Source organism: Chrysochloris asiatica, unplaced genomic scaffold, assembly GCF_000296735.1.
Source record: "Chrysochloris asiatica unplaced genomic scaffold, ChrAsi1.0 scaffold00066, whole genome shotgun sequence".
Taxonomy (NCBI): Eukaryota; Metazoa; Chordata; class Mammalia; order Afrosoricida; family Chrysochloridae; genus Chrysochloris; species Chrysochloris asiatica.
The window spans coordinates 3548603-3558306 of NW_006408584.1; the positions used below are offsets into that span (position 1 = coordinate 3548603).

General features: G+C 38.8%; 1 pseudogene; it reads right to left on the bottom strand.

Annotated features, from left to right (window-relative positions):
• Nucleotides 1–346: 346 nt before the first annotated feature.
• LOC102836463 lies at nucleotides 347–1005 on the bottom strand (annotated as a pseudogene).
• Between the last annotated feature and the right edge of the window lie 8699 nt (nucleotides 1006–9704).

Genomic DNA, 9704 nt, shown 5'->3' on the forward strand with positions numbered 1-9704 from the left:
AATGTGACTTTATGGAATTCATACCTACTTTTCTATAGAAATATTTTTGCGTCTTGAGCTACTTACATTAGTAGAGTTAACACTTGTGGGGTTTTGTTTTCAAATTTAGAGGAAATCTATTTACTTTATGTTCTTTTTCACTAACATTAGTTGGCATTTAGCAAATTAAGACAAAGGTGACAGCGTCCCTGCGATTACAGTTCCATACTACCGCATACATCCTATGCTGCTTTTATTTTTTGAAAAAGCCAATTTCAAATCTGCATTAAATTACATTGAATACAAAGTCTTGAGTAAAGAAGACCTGATGGTCTCATTTACAAAACGGTCGGTGTCCTTTTTGGTCTTAAAATTTCAGGAAGGGGACATCAAATCATTTAGTGTTTGCATGCCTCAATGCCAGAGCATAGAAGTAGACTCTGGCAGCCACTGTACGATGTTCTTCAGCTACCAGAGCATCAAGTCTCTTCAGCAGGTCATTTTTTGGTAAGGAAATTACTTCCACAAATTCTCCATGTCCAGGTTTTGATTTAGGTCTTACATTTTCAGCATCGTCTTGGTTAATGGCTACTGTCATGATGTGCATAGTACAATTTGACAAACCTGGATCCATACATACAACTGGAGAACATTCAGCAATGTCCCTTTACAACCAGTTTTTTCCTAGGGTTCTCGAAGAGCAGCTGCTTCTAGGCTTTCATTATCATCTATGAGACCTGAAAGGAATTCTATGCAGTAGCCACCCATTGGTGGTTGGAATTGTTTCACCAGGACAACACATTCATAATGAAGAGTTCTTTGCAGTACTGGGATAATTGCCACCCCTTCTGCTGACTGTCCTTTCTTAGTTGTATGTTTTATAGTTTCCCATGTTCTAGTTTTACCAATGGGATCCATGTAAGTTGTTTTTTCAAATTTGACCTGTTTTCCTTCAGAAATTAACTCCTCTGAAATAATAAACTGTTTGGTTCTTTGAGAAGAATGCACTGGTTCTTGGTTTTCCATTTTCAAACTGGTCAGTCTTTATAGTCCTCGGTAAGATGTTCACATCCAAGGTGTGGAGAGGAGGGAAGGGAATTCTTGTGGGAAGGGAGATGAAATAAGGAAAAAACAAGCCTGAGCTATAGTCTCAGGAGATGTGCATCTGCTGCTTGAGATGGTAGCATCTTGCAGTGGGTAAGAAGATTTGAGCTAGCCCCTCATCTTATTATTTTGATTGGCATCTCTGTAAGGAGTTCTGGTAGCACAGTGGTTATTAGTTGGGCTACTAACTCCAAGGTCAGCAGTTCGAAACTACCAGCCATTCTGTGGGAGAGAGATGAGGCTTTCTGCTCCTGAAAAGATTTCCAGCCTTGGAAACTCTGTACAGGGTTGCTATGAGTTGGAACTGACTCCACGGCACACAACCACCACAACCAATGTCTAGCGATTGTGATAATTTCTTATATGTTTATTGGCTGCCTGACTATCTCCCTTTGAGAAGTGTCTGTTCATGTCCTGCACCCATTTATATATATATATATAGTATAAGTCTTGTAGTTGTCTATAAATTTTAGAGATTAGTCCCTTGTCTGATATGCTGTTGCAAAATTTTTTTCCAGTAGGTAGGCTCCTTTTTACTGTACTGGTGAAATCTTTTGATGCTCTCAAGTTTCTAACTTTTAGTATGTCTTCATTATGTATTTATCTTCAATTTTGCAATGTTTAGTAGTGCATGTATGCTATGTATTAGATCCCCTAAGTTTGTCCTTATTATTTCACTAATAATCTTTATAGTTCTGGGATTTACATTTAGGTTTTTAATCCATGTTGAGTTTGTTTTTGTATATGGTGTGCTATATGGGGCTTGTTTCATTCTTTTGCAAGTCTATTTCCAGTTTTGTCAGTACCATTTGTTGAAGAGACTATCTCTTCCATATTTAATGTGTTTTGGCCCTTTATTAAATATCAGTTGACTATATGTGGAAGGAGCTCTGGTAGCGTAGTGGTTACGAATCGGGCTGCGAACCGTAAGGTCAGCGGTTCAAAACTACCAGCCGCTCCGCGGGAGAAAGATGAGGCTTTCTACTCCCGTAAAGATTTACACCCTCGGAAACCCTGTACAGGGTCGCTATGGGTCGGAACCGACTCGATGGCACTTAACAACAACAACATATGTGGATGGATTTGCTTCTGAGTTTTCAATTATGTTGATCCATGTATCTTTCATTGTATCAATACCAGGCTGTTTTGACCACTGTGACTATGTAGTAAAGTTTGAGATCAGGAAGTGAGATGCCCCCAAATTGGTTCTTTTTCTTAAGCAGTGCTTTGCTTATCTAAGGTCTCTTTCCTTTCCATATAAAGTTTGTGATCATTTTTTTCCATCTCTTTAAAGAATATTGTTGGAATCTGGGTTGGAATTGTATTGTATCTGTATATTGCTCTGGGTAGTATTGACATTTTCCCAATGTTAAGTCTTCCAATCTATGAGCATGGTATATATATTCTTTCAGTTTTGTAAATCTCTTGGTTTCATGTAGTAGTGTTTTGTAGTTTTCTTTGTATACGTTTTGTTGTTTCTCTGGTTAGATTAATCCTAAGTATTTCATCCTTTTGGTGGCTATTGCAAATGGTATTGTTTTTCTTATTTCCTGTTCAGAGCTATGTTTATTAACATAGAGGACTCCAACTGATTTTTATATATTGATCTTGTCCCCTGTCACTTTGTTGAATCTTCCAATAAGTTCCAATAATTTTCTTGCTGAGTCTTTGGGCTTTTCTATGTATAGTATCATAACATCTGTAAATAGAGACAGTTTTACTTCTTTGCTAATTTGGAAGCCTTTAATTTCCTTATCTTGCCTTATAGATCTGGTTAAGTCTTCCAACACAATGTTGAATAAGAGTGGTGATAATGGGCATCCTTGTCTGGTTCCTGTTTACAAAGGGAATGCTTTCAGTTTCTCTCTGTTGTTAGTGATTTTGTGTTACTTTTATAGTTTATAAGGATTAAAAGCATTAAAAACGAGAGGATATGTTTATCAATATGACCCAACAATTCCCTCATTTGGGTATTAGAAGTTATTATGAAAAATTAGTTCTGTTTTGAAATAAACTGTAATTGAGGAAATAATGATTTAAGTAGTTTCCATATTATAGCCCATGTCAGTACCTTTCCTATGATAATATCAATGCTTTATGATTAACTAAGAGTGATATAAAATATAAATGTTCATATATTTGTTGTTAAGTGCCGTCAATTCGGTTCCGACCCATAACGACCCTGTACAGGGTTTCCGAGGGTGTAAATCTTTACGGGAGTAGAAAGCCTCATCTTTCTCCTGCGGAGTGGCTGGTAGTTTCGAACCGCTGACCTTAAGGTTCACAACCCTATTCGTAACCACTACGCTACTAGAGCTCCTTCATATATAGCATTTCCTAAACTTTTTTTGACAATATCAGTCAAAAACAATTTATTAACAGATTAAGAAAACAATTATGACTCTTCATACAGAGTATAGGAAATATACACCTAAACTATAATATCCTTTTATGGGATAATGCCTAGGGTAGGAACATTGCCTAATTTGCATGTTAAATGCCAATGTCTCCTATATCCTAAAACCAAAACAAATCAAACCCACTGTTATCAAGTTAATTCAGATTCATAGTAACTCTATATAGGGTTTCCAAGGCTGCAAATCTTTATGGGAACAGAAAACCTCATCTTTCTCCCGAGGAGCAGATGGTGGGTTTAAACTGCCAACCTTTCAGTTAGCAGTCTAGTGCTTATCTTACAGCACCACAAGGGTTCCCTATATGCATCCTATATGCTCAGTAATAGTGTGTTACAGTTGTAAATATAAGAAGAAAACCTAGGGAGAGTGAAATAAGTTGGAGGAACAGCAATAGCATCAAGGTAGGAGACAATTCTATTCTGCATACCCACTCTGATTATCCCCCATTCCTGTATCTGCATTGTATGCCACATTCTTGCCATCTAACAAATCAAACTAATTTAATCCCAATCTCAAGATTTGTAAAAACTCTTAGTATTCCATCACCACTTTGTACTATTTCCTGTCTTTTGTGATTTCTAAACCAAAATTTGGCATCTCTGGGTGGTACAAATAGTTAACATCATAGAGTGTTAACCAAAAGGATGCAGGCTTGAATCAAACTCTCAAGAGATGCACTCAAACAAAAGTCTGGCAATCTATTTCTGAAAAGTCAGTCATTGGAAACAATATAAAGTATAGTTCTACTCTGCCACACATGGAGTCTCCATGAGTTAGACTCCACTCAACTGTAACTCATTTTTAAGTTCAGATGTAGCTGATCTTGAAGTTCCCAGCTGGAAGAGAATGAACTGACATCCCAACTCATTTTTTGAATACTGCATTAATCCCAACCCTGAAACAGCTTCTCTCCTCCATTTCCCTCATCTCGGTAGTACCTCAGATTAGAAGGGGTTATTGTGATTGTACTACCAAAGGCATGCAGTACAAAAACCAGTCTTGGTCTAATTTGAGTAGATATTTCAAAGAAGAGTCTGGGGTTATTTCAAGCCAGGCAGCATCTCTTTCAATACCTTACCCTGTATTTCTTAATCAGGTTTCTTTGCTATGCTCAGTGACTCACTTCTACCCTCCAGTCCCTCTCCCTTTTCTCCCTCTACTATATACCAGAAGAGGAAAGGGAACACCATTCTCCAATAGTGCAGGGAGAATGAGAATCAATAATGAAAGAAGCCCTAGATAGATAATGGAATCCCCATTTAGTTCTAGAAACAAAACAGTTTTTATCTTTTGACAATTCTATCCAAGTATTAAAACTGATAAGGGGAGAGTATTGAATAAGAGAAGAGTTGAAGAAATTAAGAAGAAGAACAAAAGACATTGAAACCAGAACATTTTAAATGCAAATTGTTGTTAAGTGCCGTCGAGTCCATCGAGTTCCGACCCATAGTAACCCTGTACAGGGCTTCCAAGGCTGTACATCTTTATGGGAGCAGAACTCCTCATCTTTCTCCCAAGGAGCGGCTGGTAGTTTTTAACTGCTGACCTTAAGGTTTGCAGCCCGATTCATAATTAGTCTCATGTAAATATATATATTTACTAGGAATTCTTTAGAGTTCTCTGATCAATATGCATTTAAGCAACAATACTCGGTTTTCTAAGAAGCATCTTTATAACACACTTGGATGTAGGCCTTTTGAATGGTTTTGTTAGGTGCCTTGGACTTGGTTCTGACTCATAGCAATCATAGGTAAACTAGAACAAAACATTGCCTGGTCCTGTGCCTTCCTCATGATCACTACTATGTTTGAGCCCATTGTTGCAGCCACGATATCAATCTATCTCCTTTCTCTTTTTCTCTGGTCCTCTACTTTTCAAGCATGGTGTTCTTATCCCCATGATGAGATCTAACATATTGTAATCAACTTTATGGTGAAGTCTGTTATGAGCCACCAATCAACTGAAAGAAAATTCCCTCAGGGGTGAAGCCTCAATTGAATATATGAGACATTTAGGTAAAGCCTGCTTGCTCTCTGCTGGGTCTGGATCTTGAATCTGGCTTATCCTTTGACTTCTGGTTCTTTGGACTTGAACCAGTGGCCTGCTCTATTACCTGCCAATCATGGGAGTTGTCAGTAGCCTGCCTTCTTACCCACCAGACCTGCCTGTCTGCTATTTAACCTGTCAGTTTTGGTTCATCAGCTCTGAAGTTCTTGAGTCCGAAACCTTAAGCCTGACATCTAACCAACAGACTTGGAACTGGCTACCTCTACAATTATGTGAATCATTTCGTTGTTATGAATCTCTCTTTTATACATATATAAGCTTCACTGGTTTTCCTTTTCTAGAGAACCCAGCCTCAGAAAACTGCAAATCATGATTATAGTCTCTGATTACTGTGTGCCATTGCAATGAATTATTGAACCCAGCTGAGAAGTACAGAGTGCTGTGGTAAGGATGATTAGTGTCAGAATTGGTAAGGAAGATTGGAGGATGGGACCATGTGTGACCTCAGATTGATAGGAATAGGGTTTGGGCTGATGCTGAAGGTGATTGTCCTCCCTTGTGAAGTCAGAAGAGGTTATAGGATGTTGCCGCCAGGCAATTTTTATACCATTAGTCTTTAATTTTTCATTCCCAGCACAGTATATCATATGTTTGTTCAATTTAGAATGGCCAATACCAGTCAGTTTCAGCTCACTAATGCCAGTCAGGACATAGTCTACTATTGATCTTCAAGCATTCCATTTTATTTTTGACAACATTTAATTTTCCTAGATTCATACTTTATGCATTTCATGTTCAGATTACTAAAAGATGTTTGCTTCTGTTTCTTTTCATTGCGTCAAGTCACACCAGCAAATGATGGTCCCCCCAAATTTTCACCATCCATGTCATTAAGGTTAACTCTACTTTGAGGAGACCTGGTATGGTGCTATAGGGTAAGCACTGGACTGCAAACTGCAAGGTCATTTCATTTGTTCAACCCATCAGCCACTTCTCAGTCACTATGAGTTGGAATCCACTTGATATCATTTTACAACAACAGCTTCTTTGAGAAGGCAGCTCTTCCTCAGTAATATTTTAAATGCCTTTCAACCAGAAGGGCTCATCTCTGGCACTATATCAGATAATGTTCCACTTGTATTTGTAAGGTTTTTACTGGCCAATAATTTTAGAAGTAGATCGCCATGTCTTTTTCCTAGTCTGTCTTGGTCTGGAAGCTCCACTGAAACCAAATATTGCTGATATTTGGAATACTGGTGGCAACTTCCAGTATTACAGCAACAAGTTAACCAATACAGTATGGCAAACTGACAGATGAGTGACAGGAGCTTTTGAATACAGCAATCAAAAATGTTCATTCTGATGATTGAAAATAAAACTGCAAATTCAAAACCTTGCAATTGAGAGGAAGCAATTTTACTGAATATGAAGAAAGGTAAAAGGCATTCAAATTGCTTGCTTTTGCTGCCAGAGTATCTGAAACACTCTAAAATAATTGTAAGGAGAGTTGTTTTGCCTTTAATTAAACTTCCCAATATCTGTCTATCTTTTGGGGTGCTTGGGAGAAATCTGGAAGGTTCAGATAGTCTTAGGAGTATGATTATTGTAGAACTGTGAAAAGGGGGTCACTGGTGATAGATAGGACAGACAATCTCTCCTCACATTAGTCAGTGGTGATTGGAGACTGATATTTGTCTTGATAAACTTCAGAGTCTGAAATTTTTTTCCTTACAGAGAAATAAAACATACCAAGCATCTTGACACTTGTAGTTACTGGAAGTTGTTCAAACCTGTTGGGGCAATAGTAATAACATGTTGAAGAGCTAAATTGTGGGTAATCGCTTGGCAGGAAGGATGGGAACAAAATAAATTCTATCTGGTGAAAGCAAGCAGGAAGGTTGAAGAATAAAAAATATTACCATAAATATGAATATAGACAATTTGTATTTATCCTGTATGTCTGTATGAGAATATTAAATTTGACAACTATTTATTGAATAGGCACTGAGTAAGGCACATATCACATATGAAGGGTATAATGTTACAATGTTCATCCAATACGAGTATAAGATTATGAGATTAAAAGGAGCTCTGGTAGCGTAGTGGTTACGAATCGAGCTGCGAACCTTAAGGTCAGCGGTTCGAAACTACCAGTCGCTCCGCGGGAGAAAGATGAGGCTTTCTACTCCCGTAAGGATTTACACCCTCGGAAACTCTGTACAGGGTCGCTATGGGTCGGAACCGACTCGACGGCACTTAACAACAACAACAACAACATATATCTGCATAGACTTTTAAATGTTAACAATTTACATTTGATTGTTACAGGGCTATTACATTTAAAATATCTATAGTACTTTTCCCCAAACTTACTGATACCATCAAAATTTATACATTGTGTGGGGACTTCCAGGTGGTGGCCACAGAGCAGAGTCAGGTAGGACAGGCTCCGTGGGCAAGAGACTTAAACCTCAGAGATGCAGCTGTCACCAAACTGCACCAGAGCATACGGGTCTGGACATCAGTTTAGTTTCCTGCAACTGCAAGTGGAAAAATCATGGTATAAAGGAAAACATTGCATTTTAGAAATTGGCACGGGACTCCATCTGAGGCCATCTTGCCCAGGTGGAAGTCAGAGGGTAGGACTACAGATAGATTGACACAGGGAACCTGAGCTAAAAGAAGCAAAACAACATTTGCAAAAGGAAGTGTGGAGTGATTTTACATGTTTGTTTTCCTCTTCCTCCCTGCCATGCCTTCTTTGCTCAGCCCAAACGCCTTCAGGTGGGTGGGTGCGCCAATCCCCCGCCCCCCCCCCACCAAAAAAAGTCCAGCGTTGAGACCACACCTCTCCCATGGCACAGAGAGAAAGAGCCCCGTTGGTCCAAGGGCAAATCCTTTGGCTGATGCTTTTGACTTCTGCCTGTGGGTCCCAGCCCTAAAGTTAACTTGTGCAGTACAATTAACCACTGCCTACCTGGAAAGAGCTCTGGTAACGTAGTTGTTATGAATTGGGCTGCGAACCTCACGGTCAGCAGTTCCAAACTACCAGCTGTTCCACGGGAGAAAGATGAGGCTTTCTGCTCCTATAAAGATTTACAGCCTCTGAAACCCTGTGCAGGTTCGCTATGAGTTAGAACTGACTCCAGGCACATCACAACAACAACAAAACTCAGAGAGAAAATAAAAGCAGGTTTGGCCTGACAGACAAACCACATGAACAATCTGTAAAACCCCAATATAAAAAGACACAACTATTTCAAGAATTAGGCTGTGCACATGCAGATACTTAACTGACCTTCAGAGACTAAAATAGTAAACAATCTTTCTCCCATTAACTTCTAAATATCTATCTGTGCACCCCTACAGTGGTGACTAGGGGAGGGGCCTGAGCCAGTGGACACCCCAAACCACTACTGGAGGCTTCACACAATTTTATCTTTGTTTCAAAGTGGAGGTTCTTGTCTCAGCTTTTATATTGCTTATACTTTTGGGCCTTTTGATCACACATTTTTCCTGGAGTTGGGAGCTTTTTATTCCTATGTTACCCAAGAAGAGACACTAATTGTGGCCATATAGTCAAGCTACAAGCATACCCCATAATATCTCACCATTGAGACAAGAGCCAATAACAGTTGCTTAACATTATATATGAATAGGGAAGCCTATCTCCTGATCATATCCACCAGGAGACACCCAGTAAGCTAAGTAACACAACAAAAAAATCCATTTAAACATTAAAAAACCCACACAATTACAGGAAATGGCAAACAAAAGATCACAAACACAACAAACGATCTTAAATCATGTCCAAAAACAGAAATGAGCAACTGAGACAAATGCTCTGGAGACAGACAAAGGCATCCCAGAAGAGGAAGAGCAAATCTTGAGAAAGAACTCAGACGAATGATATGGAAACAAATTCAAATGCTCCGGAAAGGGGTAGAGTTAAAAAAAGGACAAAATCAGGAAAGTACTACAAGAGCAATCAGACAAGATTAATACAGCATTACAAACAATTCAAAACCTGCAAAAAGAGGTCCAGATGATTAATAATAAAATATCAGAAATGGACAATACGCTGAAAGGGGAAAGGAGCAGAATAGAAGAGATAGAAGCCAGAACTAGCAAACTGGAAGACAAATCTCTTAATACTGCTGAGATAGAAGAACAAGCTGAAAAAAGGATAAAAAAATC